Below are 13,113 nucleotides of genomic sequence, written 5' to 3' on the forward strand. Positions count from 1 at the left end.
CTGCAGAGACCTAAAGCCCCTGACATACAGGTTTCACTGCTTCACACTCAAGACTCTAATTCTGAACGTAGATTCTAGAACATTAATTTGTGCCAATGATCAGTTAGCCCCTGCTTTCAAAGGAGGAGAGAAGCCATAAACATAAATCAAAGAAGATTTTCTTTTTCTTAAAAATCAAGGGAGTGGGGGGAGGCTTTGTAACACATAGTGACAAAAAAAAATGTTTTATTCAGATAAATTAAAATGGCTATCACTGATATGAAATGAAGCTCAAACTGAGTTATAAAAACCTTGAATTCACACCCTAAACTGAACCAAAATTGCTTATATGTGACCAAAATAGCTCCACTAGAACAGAAGTAGATTTGCATTACTTCATATGGGAATACTAGTTAGGTTAGGTTCATATAATAAAAAAACACGCTCTGTAAAATCTCAGGATATCCAAATGTGTTCCGGTTTGGACATGAAAGAAATAAAATCTAGTTGGTGTTGGTAAACAAGCCAATGAGATGCACAGCAAACAAAAAGCTGTCAATAAAAACTACTTGACAGGCCACTCATCCCATGGGATTCAAAATTCTCCACTGTGACCAGCAGGGCCAGCACAGGGGGGTGGAGGGTTATGTGCAGCAATGCAAAGAAAGGAAACTGCAGTAGAATGCAACACAGCCAGCAGCAGAGGAAGGGTGTCCACTCCTCAGCTTTGTTGCCTCACACCCATTACTGGGTGCCAGGTACATTACAGCATCTTGAAGCCAGGCACTTTATTCCTCTGGAAATCCTACAGGACCTGTTGCCTCTCTGAATAATGGAGAGGCTCTTTAAGTAAACATTATGATGCCAGATTTTATATATATATAATGAGAAAGCAATGCTTTGGGAAACTAAAGAAAGAAGCAGTGGAAGCTGCCACGCAGAATAGCTAAAGGATTGCAAATGAAAGCCAAACTCAGATCACTACCCAATCTTTCTCAGAGAGCTGAGGATGTGGCAGTTGATGCTTGACTATAGCTCAACACAAGGACTAGGCTGGGTAAGTGAGGACCCCATACAGATATAAATCCCACAGATATAAATTCACAGTAAGTAATTGGTTTCTGAAGCTAGTAAGCTGGTCTTCTTAACTAGAACAAAGGAAGTTGAGATAACGACCTGTGTCTGGAGACATGATAGTTTCTCTGGCAGAGTGACAAGGGATCACAGGCCTGAGTGCAGAATGGGTGCATGTGGCAATGACCCAGCGATTCCATTCCTAGGCATATATTGGGGGAAGAAAACATATCTACAAAACCCTGCACAATAATATTCACAGCAGTATCATTCTTAATAGTCCCAATGTAGAACAATCAAATAACTCATGAATGGATAAATAAAATGGGCTATGTCCATACAATGGAATATTACTCAGCCAAAAAAGAAATGAAGTACTGCTACATGCTACAACATAAACAGACCAGGACAGCATTACACTACAAGAAGCATACCCAAGGACACATATTATGATTTTGTTCATAGGAAATATCCCAAACCCAGAATCATTCCTAAAAGACCCTCAGTCCCATTAATCATCACTCTCACTGTCTTCTTTTATCAGCCCCCAGTAACTACTAACCTACCTTTCATCTCTATAAATTTGCCTATTTTGAACAGTTCTTATAAATTATATAAGATGTGACACTTTTGTCACAGTACAGGAACAAAATAGTGGCTCCATAAATATTTGCTGAACCAGTGGAGAAGCAGTATAGAAAGAAAGAATATATGGTCTAGGAAAAGGTCACACAATTTTAGAGGTAGGAGAAATGTCATCTAGTCCAAATATCTAATTTTGTAGGTGAGGAAATCTAGATCCCCCAAAATCCTGCACTGATTCCGGATAGTCAGACATAGAGTGACAGAAGTGAGAATTAGAACACAAAAGGTTTGATTTACAATGTAGGAGTTTTTGTAGACTAACTCCTCAAAATAAAACTTCCCTTTTTCTTTCACTTCTCTAATATGATGCAGTGATCAGTACCTCCTTAGGTGTAGGGCTTCCTTACTTGCTTGTGTCTAAACATGGTTGAGACTTTTTCTGGTGTTTTAGGATGAATTTGTTTCAAGAAAAAGACCCAAATCCTTTCTCAATATAACCAGGCCCTTTCAACCTCTAGTATTTGGTTACTACTATGGTTTCTCCCTTTGAGCAGGTGTTTTGTGGTGATCTCCTACTAAAGTACAAGCTCTGCTTAATTTTGAAAGCTCACAAGCTGGCAGCCCCAGGAACTATGACTCTAGAGCTCACTCATTCTCGAAGAATAGCTCTGACATGTATTGTATCACCTTATTCTGATTCCTTATCTAAAAACTAAAAAGATATTTCACAACTATAGACTTTAGGAACAGAACTCTTAAATGTCTTTGCTTATATAGTTGTTTGAATACTGGATCCACAAACATGTATTATTCACTCTTGTTTGATATGTTTTCTCTATGATGAGGATTAATGATCTTCTTGACAATAAATATTTCTGTGATCCTTTGAGGAAAAAAAAAAATTGACTCCAGCCTTACCTCACTCTATTTTATAATCATGGAACAATTACTATTTTACCCCTTCAGTTTGTGAATCCAGTACAAAGATTAACCAGCTGTTGCTTTTTTAATTGAGAAGTAAACCATCTTTCCCCCTCCATTCCAAGTGAAGCAAAACACACAATCTCTTAACTTTGTCCAAAAAAGTCATGCTTGATAGTATTAAAAAAAGAAATCATTAGTCTAAGAATTTCTATACATTTTCATCAAACTTCTAAAACCATAGTTTTCACAGGAAAATCTATCAACTGAACAATATCCAACAGATGAATTCTGAATTTCATCTAGATGACCTTTTTTACATATATATGATATGAAGGATAGCTTTGCTCAAAGGAAGTGCACATCAGAAAAAGTGGGTTCAAAAGATTCGTAAACCTAGAAGGGAACAGTGATTTCCTCTAGTATAAATCTGACCCCTTCATTTGAAAGAAGAGGAAAGTGAACTTAGCAAAGGAAGGACAGACTTCTCAAGAAATAGTTGTAGAACAAGAGAATATCCCAGCCAGACAGAAAGGAAGGAAAGGGGAGGGGAAAAAACCTCACACTAAAACTCACACCAGATACAAATATTAATTCAAAATGATCATGGATTAAAATGTAAAACATAAACCCATAAAGAAAAGGAAAGTAAAGCTCAGCAAGGGAACTTGGTTTGCCAGAGTTCACCCAGGGACTTTGACTTGTCACAGAGCTTGTTTCAATACATTATTATTCACCAGCTTAGCAAACTCCAATTGGCCCTGATCATTCCCTACTCAGGCTCATTCAGAGTAAATGGTTGCTATTCTGTTGACTGGATATTTGTTCATGCTCCTTTGGTCTTGAAAAATCTGTTTCATGCTACATCAATTACTCATTCAGCCTTCACTAGGCAACTGCCCTGTCCAGCCATCTTGCAGGATTAGAAGCTGGAAGTCATGTTTCCCATCTCAAGGGACTCAGAATTCATCGGGGAGAGAGTGGAGTCTCACCCTAATGAGATTTAAACCCCTTCAGGGCAACAACCATTTTTCCTTCCTTTTCTCCAGGTGAGCACAGCCAGTGGAACTCTAGGCACACCTGGCACATTTTGGTGATTGGGCAGTCTTGAGGTCCAGTAGCAAAGTAGCATGTCCAAACTGCACAGCCCATGTGGGCTGATCACATCTACTCCAGTGGTTCTGCTGTTAGCCATTGTTCCAGAAGGTCATAATCAAGACAAGTCAGAGCACCAAGAGCAGAGCTCAAATTTCCCCTGGACTCACTCCCCTCTGCACTGCCAAGTGAAGAAACAGAGACCTTAATCAATTTAGTCAATTAATTAACTCTTTTGTTGCTTGCAAATATTAACAAACTAACAGATGAAGTGATTCTGTTATTATTGCTAGCTGATGTATTCTACTAGGGAAATCTGAGGGCATTTCCTAGCTCATTCCCCTTTCCGTAGAGAATTTTATCAGAGTAGATCACAAGAGGATCAATAAACAGCAAATCAGTGTGTTAATGAAGTATTTTTAAAATATCAAGGTGTTCACCTAGATGCAATTCTACTTTGACTCTTGTTTTTAACATAGAATTTCTGGAAAAAAATAGAGAAAAAGCCTGCCCAATCAGAAACATTATATATATATCATACATAATATATATAAATTTGTTTTTGCTAGGTCATCTGTAAAACAGTGAGACTCAATTACAAATTTTTCTTTTCAGACATGGTTAAAATCAGTTCAAACCTCCTACAAATGCTGGGAAAAAAGAACCCTTGGACACCTCACCACTACCGCAGTGTAAGAGTTTCTATGTGGGAATAAAGCCCTGACAGCACTCATATTAGTCTTCTTTCTTGCAGCAATTAACTGAAGTATACAGTTGAGTTTATACTCCACATGCAAACTGTATCCAGGACACAAATAACAAAAGAACAAGAAGCAAACCATATAGCTCCTACAATATTTGAGAATTATAGAAACTTCCTAGGATAGAAACAAAAACATTGTGCTTTGTAAAACATCACCAAAGGTTGCACTAGGAGTTGTTCAGTTTGATGAGAAACCGTGGTAGTTTCTTAATTCTGTAGAGGTTGGCTCAAATCCCCAGTGTGATGGAGCTGTAAATGTCTAAGGAGGATGTCTGATGCAGCCCTCCTTCCACCTGTCTAAAACCACCAGAACCATGGGGTAAGAAGGAATGCATGTGACAACTTTGTGCTAGGACTTGCTGTGAGAGAGCCATCCAAAAGCAGCCCTCCCAAGTGAGCCAGAAGAATGTTGGTCATGCTATCTGCATCAATATCCATATGAACAGGAAGGCAGAAATGAAGGGTCTGAGGAGCAGGCATCCCCCAAAGCACCCCACTCTGCTCTTTCTTCTTCACCAAGGGAGCATTTGTACCAAGTCTGCAGCAGGTGTCCTTACACATGATTTTAACAGCACCCCAGTAGCAGACTATTCTCATCCTTCAACTAGCATTTAGTGAAGGACTACTGGGAGGTATGCAGAGTGCATGTGCTCATAAACAGGTCACATAGCCCATGAAGCTGATGACACAAGAAATCTCAGAAGCTATGCACTGAATATTTGTACACGTTTAAATTCATATGCTGGAATCCCAAAACTTAGGAGATGGGTCCTTGGAGAGATGATTAACTCAGAATGGTAGAGTCCTTATGAAAGGGATAAGAGGACTTTGTTAAAGAACTCAAAGAGCTCTCTTTGCTTTTTTCTGCCACCTGAGGGGACGCCAAGAAGGCATCCTTCTGCAATCATAAAAGAGCCCTCAGCAGAACTCAGACACCCTAGCTTACTGGTCTTGAACTTCCCACACCCAGCCTGCATTACTTTGTTAGAATCGCCTAAAGCTACTTAGATACCAGATCATCAGATTAAAATCCTGTGTTATTACCAGGACATGCCAAGTATGATAATATCAATTTTAACCAAGTGAAGATATGTTTGAAGTCATTGACTGTGATACTTCGACAAGTTGTAGGAGAGCTGTGAAAGACTAGAATCCCCAGAAATTCTTCTTATTTCAATGTCTGAGGGGCCCTGACATATGAATTGAATCGTGCAGGTGACAGGGTGCAAAAACAAACTCCTCTGGAAAGGATCACCCCTGCCAGCATCTCTACTGATCAGCACAGGAAAGCAACACATCCCTTTTCAATGGGAAGCGGCACCCACACACATACACCCATGCACGCCTTCCTCAAAACCCAGATCCATGGTCAGCAATGATGGGAGGTGAGAAAGCAATGCTCCTGCCTCCCTAAGTCCTGGCCACAACCAGTTGGAAGTGTTATCAAATACTGTTTAACCACAATAGTTCTCTGTGACAATTAGCAACTAGAACACTGTGAGAAATGCCAATGACAAGTAACACAGAAAAATATGGGGTCAGAACTTCTGATTGGGGGTAGAGACAATGCTGGGGAAGGAGAGTTGCCAACCACATATCTGGGAAATGGGCCACCTGGTTTTAAAGCCTCAGACACTACAACTGCTTGGGGGATTTAGACCAACTAAAGGAGATGGACCAGACTGTTCACAAGAAGGAGTCAGTGGCCAGGGCCACCAGGAGCTGCACTCACTTAAAGCCAAATTAGGAAAACATTCTGCAAAGTGAGAGAAGGCTTGGAAGGAAACCTCACTGCAATCAACAATGTTCTGTTCTTTGAGCTATTTCCTTATCAGCTTGGAAGGAAAAATAATTAACATAAACAGTAGCCACCAGACTTGGCTGGGAAACTAGAGCACAGGATTTGCAGTCCAAAGATTCAAGTTCAAGCCCCAGTTTTCCTCCACTATTCGCAGATACAGAATAAATCAGTGGGAACCCTCTGAGCCTTAGATTTCTCATCCATAACACTATCCAGCAGATAGATGCATGGCAGGACTGTTAACAGACCCAAGTGCCCAATGGGCATAGAAATAAAGCCTTAACTTCCTTATTATTCTTAATTGTTTGATTTTTGGCAATTAGGTGTTACTCAAAGACTCAGAGGAAATAACTGTGAGAGGCCAAACTAGCAAGTGCATGTGTCTTTCTCCCCTGCTGCCCGTGCATATTGCTTGAAGTAATCTTGAGCATTCTTTCTTATGCCTCAGATCTATATTTTCACAGGGGTTTGCCCAGTTCGTGTAAGTGGATTTGGGGATTTAAAACAGATGTTTATAATATGTAGCATAAATATCTACTTAATCAGTCATTTAACAAAGATATCAAGGATTTGATGTGTCAGAAATTACCCACATTAATTCACTTAACCTTTTATCTTCACACTCCTACTATCTGCTATCAATGTTTGCTCTGTGCCAGGCACTTCTCTGTGAGCTACAAGATGTCCAATAAAATAATCAATGTCCCTAGGAATTAAATCTAATTTTAATACCACTCATACTCAAGAGTGTTTGAACATACATTAGATATGAGGCATTGCACTATTTTATTTTCTCAACACACTCTTGAAAAGTTCATGTGTGTTGTCCCATATCACAATTGAAGAGACTAAACCACACTGTGGTTCTGCGCTGGCCACCATCACCCAGCTCAGCACTGGCATGTGCTCTCAGGCTGCCTTGACTGTCAACATGAGAACACAGCATGCCACAGGTGAGCATTTCTATCCACATATGTCTTCTGTGTCTTACAAAATAGGTGCTGATTTACATCACCTTGTCTGCCCTGGGAGATTTACATTAAGTCTGCCTTCTCTAAGATTTCATCACTTCCTGATTGATTATACTACTTAGTTTTGATTTCCATTCTTAAACTAGAACTTTACCTTATTCTCAACTCACAAAAGATTTATTTTCGCTTCTTGCACCCAGCAGACATGGAGTCTGGTCCTATTTTGTGATATTATTTATCCCTTCAATTATTCTGGCTCCCCTGTCCATCTATCTAGAGCATTTGAGCATTACAGATTCTAATGGAAGTTTATAGTGATGGACAATAAGGCAGAATGGAGCAGCACAAAAATAAAGTCAGAAATAGAGAAGAAAAGAGAGACTGCAGAAGGGAGAGAGAGAGAGAGAGAGAGAGAGAGAGAGAGAGAGAGAGAGAGAGAGAAGTGTGTCTCTATTCCATACAGAACTAGATTTCCCATGGGCAACAATGTTGTGCAGACCTCTCCTATCATTTCATAACTGCCTATCTCAAAATTTATACTTATTACTTATGCAGTCAGAATATAGGTAGAAGACTTTGTTCGACTTTCTCCATTTAAACCAGATTCCATGGTCTTTGCCTTTCATTTTCAAAACGGTTCATCAAAGAATTTTGAAAAACATATGAATATCTATTTTAAAGTAGAAATCTACTAAGGGCAAAGCACCAATAATAAGTAGTATTGAAGTATAATTTGAGTTGTTCTCACTCTAGTGATGTAGCTACTAATTACCTGAGAATCCAGCGTCTTGTCCAAGATCAAGAGCCAGGAAGAGGCAGAGGTAGAGACTGAGCCACATTTTCCTACCTCAGCTCAGATCTCCTGATGCTTCCTCCTCTACACTAGGATGGCCTAGCCACAGTGTGTGATAAACAGAATGAATAGCACAAATCCACTAAGACATGCTAAGTGAAATCAAAAGTCAATGATAATAGCTAAAAACTATGAAACAACTAGGTGTAAATTTAACGAACAGGTACAGGATTTGTAGACTGAAAACCACAAAATGCTGGTCAAATAAATAAATCACCTTTAAAATAATTTCAAGGGATGGGTACAGCTTAGGGGTACAGAACTTGTCTAGCATGTGTGAGGCCCTGAGTTCAATCCCTAGCAGTATAAAAAAATTTTAAAAAATGAGAAAATTCAAGGATTGGGAACATTTGAAGCTCAGCTGAATCCCTTGTGTCACACCACGTTTCTTGCTTTACTCACCATGTCTAATTTGAATTCTCCTAAATTTTCATTTTGAGCCCTGATGAATCTTTTGATGATTAGTCATGTACCTAACAGTCTACTTAACACTGTTTAGTAAACCTGCCAAGTTTATTCTTCCTGAATCAGAGGCACTGTATAGTTAAAATCAGAGATTTTTAAAGCCAGATTTTGTGGTTAAAACTTATATGTCATTTTGAAGACTTGGGAAAATAGACAGCATACTTAATTCTTTATGTTAGTATATTTGCAAAATGGGAAAATAATTGTGCCTAACATAGCATTTTTTGTGAAGATTAAGCAAGCTATTATGCAAAAATCAGTTTAAAACTTCTGTGGCTCTAGTAATATTTATAATAGTATCACTACTATTCATGTCATCACTATTTCCTTATGGTTTAGGACATAACTTTAGAGTCATACTGAGCACTACTGGGTCTCTGCACCACAACATTCAATTCATGGACATATGTTTCAAAATATAACCTAATTTACAAATTTTAACTAACTCCACCTCACTATCTTTTACCTCAAACCTGGACAATTGCAATTTGCCCTCATTAAGTCTCCTGCTTCTATCCTTGCCCTATAACTTTTTATTCTACACATTAGCTCTCTCTTTGGAAATGTAAACCATTCACTTTTAAACCTCCCTTTTTTGACATGGGTCATGTAGTCTCTACCACATTCCCTCAACCACCTGCAACCTTATACGGGGTCTTCAGGAGTCAAGGATCATTAAACTTGCTGTTCTTTTCCTGATAAAAGGAAAATAAGTTGTTTTCTCCTGAACTCACACCAAATAAATCTCTAATTCTCCAGATACAAACTGTATATCCTACATTTAAACTCAATTCTGACACTACCAAGAGTTAATACAGACCCCACAGATCAGTGGCTCAGTCATACCATCCTGTCCATCACTTCAGATGATACTCACAAGTAGCTGTCTCCAAGTTAGCCACACTTTTGTTCAATTTACCTACCCCTTGGAGTTTCCCATGACAACCTTACTGTGTTCCATAATGTGCTGTCACATCTCACAGTGGGGGAACACTTGACTTACTGTTGCAAGTGTATTATAAAGAAAACAACCCAAAAACAGTAAATGTATTTTTAATTTATAAAGGCCTAAAAGTAAGTTGGGTTTCATTTTCTTTCTAAAACCATACAAAGTAGGTAATTCCATATACATTTTAATAACATGTCTGAACTCAGTAGGTATGTGGTACAAGGACACATAGTTGGTAAATAATGAATTCAAATTTCAAATGAAAGGGAAGAATAGAACACAGTGTGTCATCAGGTGGACATAGCTTTCACATCCTTTCTGAGCACTCTACCTTCCCAGCACTTCCATGTGCTCACAAACCCAGAAGCTCTTCCAAATTCTATCACTTAGGATTTAATAGAGTTTCCATTGTAAAGACACAATTAAATAAACTTCCTGGCCATTGATGATTGTACTTAGTTTCTGGTCCATCTCTTCCCCACAAATCAGGGGGTATGGCTGAAAGATCCAGTCCTCTAATTTCATAGTTGTTCTGTCAACCAGCTCCCATGCTAATCCACCTAAGGCCCTTCTATCACAAGATACCTATCTATTTGTTATAAACAGATTCTATAACTCTGGAGAATCCAAGGGATCTAGAAGTTCTTGTGTTAGAAACCAAGAATTAAGAGCAAACAAAAGATGCTACAATCAGCTCATTACTCAGAAAATTAGAAAGGTTTTAGCAGCACTGTGTCCGGAACTGAAAGCAAAGCTAATTATATATAATTCTTATTATATATTCTTATTCTCACCCATGTGTTCTTCCAAGACTATCACTGATCTTCCCATTTCAGATATTCTGGTCTCTACTTAAGTGGCCCCCCACCTTGGTCACACTCCCACTTACTGTGCTACATGAAACACCTTACCTGCATCCAAGTGCACCATTTTATTTCCTTGGTGGCTACTTTATCACCTATTTTTTAATTGCTGATCTTTCGCCACTAGAAGATCATTTCTATCAAAGGTAAGTTATAGTATATAGTATCTAATCCTCTGGCTCCAATGTCTAGAAGAGTGTTAATATGTATTGGGTTCTCAGTAAATGTATTTTTAATTTATAAAGTCATAAAAGTAAATTGGGTTTCATTTTCTTTCTAAAACCATACAAAGTAGGTAATTCCATATACATTTTAATAACATGTCTGAACTCAGAAAGGTATCTGGTTCAAGGACTCATAGTTGGTAAATAATGAATTCAAATTAATTACAAATATTAATTTCTCTGCCACCTACTCAAGCAATATTTTGCTCTTGTCATTGAAGGATGAAGAAGATTTACATGTACAGAAATAAGCTTAGAACTACTAAAGTAAGGATAAATATAAATTCTAAAATCCATGGCGATTTTTTCTATTCACAGAAAAAAATGAATTTATTTCTTTATGTGTATATATATATATACACATAAAGAAATACTAAAGCTTTAAGCTCTTTGAATTATTAATTCAGCCCTCATAACAAACATATTAGCTTTAGTAATATTACCGTTCTATTTTACATATGAGGAAATTGAACACTGATTCTTTTAAGTATCTTGCTCAAAGATTCCTAGGGTGATCCCATGATGAAATATGCTACAACAGTACAGAAAAAAAGAGCCAAGAAACATATTCACAAATACTTGATATATCACAGATGGCACAGCAGATCAGTATATAAAGCAATTTTTTTAGGTTGGGGGGGCAATACTGGGGATTGAACTCATGGATGCTCTAACACTGAGTTAAATTCCCAGGAATTTTTTTTAAGACAAGATCCAACTAAATTGCCCTGGCTCACCTTGAACTTAAAAATATCCACCTCAGCCTTGAAAGTCACTGGGATTACAGGTGAGCACCACCACACCTAGCCAAAGGTGTTCTTTTCAGTGAATGTTGCTAGACAACTGGTTATCTGTGTGGAGGAAAAATGAAACAGACCTCTACTTCCACTAAACAAAAATTGAAACTAAGTGGAATAAGATCAAAAAATACACAAACCATAAACAAGAAGTATTGATAAATTTTAGCATGTTAAAATCTTCATTCAAGGAACTATCTTTTTTAAAAAAAAAGGAAAAAAACACAAATTAGAATATATTTGAAACTCACATAAAACAACAAAGTAGTAAAAAAAACAAATGCCTGAACAACACCTGTAAATTAATGAGGATATGAAAAGGTACATGATCTAATAGAAAATGTGCAAAAGACCTGACTGCATACTTCAAAAAAGAGGAAATACAAAAGATTTTAAGTCATGAGTAACCAGAGAAATGCAAATGAAAACCACAATAAGATACCACTCATTAAATACCCTTAAGATTGACAAAAAATAAAAACTCTACAACAGCAAGTGGGTGGTGAAGATGTAGAGCAACAGGAACTCATACTCTTCATGATGGTGCAAATTGGTACAACCACTTTGCAAAACAGTTGGTAGCATCTAGTACTACTGAAGATAGGAATAGTCTGTGACTCAGCAATTTCACTACTAGATTCATCATCAATTCTAAAAATACAAGTAGCTGTATACCAGGACACATACGCAAAAATGTTTATATCTACACTGTAACAGTCCAAAGCTCCAAAAACGGTCATCTGTGACTGAATAACTTGTGGCATATTCATAAAATGGACTTCAATACAGCAAAGAAGATAAACCACACTCAATTGAGGAATCTCACAAACATTTAAAAAATGAAGCAAAACTCAAAAAATGCATAATAAAAACATAAGACCAGCATGTGACAAGTTCAAGTAAATTTAGGAAGGCATACATATGGGGTAGAAGTATAGATAAGCAAGGAAACTACCCCAAAGTCAAGAGAATGGTTACCTATGTGGAGACAGATGGATGTAACTGGGAAAGGACATGGGTGGTGTCAACATTGCTAGTAATATTCTAATTCTTACCTGGGTGAAGATTATAACACTGTTTGCTTTATAGTTGCTCCTGTGCACGTTTTTATACATTTTTAAATATGTACTTTAAAATAATAATAGGAATACAAGGGCTCTTCATTATGAAAGTATTTGTTATCCAGCTAGGTGCAATGGCATATGCCCACAATCCTAGAAGCCAGGGAGGCTGAGGCAGGAGGATGACAAGTTAGCAAACTTGCAAGGTTCTGTCTTAAAATAAAAATCAAAAAATTCGGGGTGTGGGTCTGTGGTAAATCTCCCCTGGGTGCAATTCCCAGTACTAGAAGAATTTTTCTGATCCCAATGCCAGCAACTCTAAGGTGGCTTAGGGAGCAAAAGCCATCATGAAAGGACATTTACTAATGTGCTGATCACTAAATGCTAATCACACAAAACTTCTCAACTTGATTAACAACAGCAGTTTCTCTTGCTTGTTGTAAGAATCCATACTACAAATACATTTGCAAGTTCATTCCTTCAACAAATATTTACCACCTTCTAAGGCTTGTCAAACACTGTTCTCAGGGTACCAGCAATGTCCAAAGTAAAAGGCCAGACAGAGAACCTGAGAACTTTCATTTTCACCCCCATTTGGCCTTGGCCTTCTTACTCTCCTACCAAGTTTTACACACCTAGAACCTAAAAGCAGCATTCCAAGGCTCACATCAAGTCATTATAAAAAACCATTACCCTAGGGAGGAATCATCCC

This window comes from Callospermophilus lateralis, chromosome 1, assembly GCF_048772815.1.
Source record: "Callospermophilus lateralis isolate mCalLat2 chromosome 1, mCalLat2.hap1, whole genome shotgun sequence".
Lineage (NCBI taxonomy): Eukaryota > Metazoa > Chordata > Mammalia > Rodentia > Sciuridae > Callospermophilus > Callospermophilus lateralis.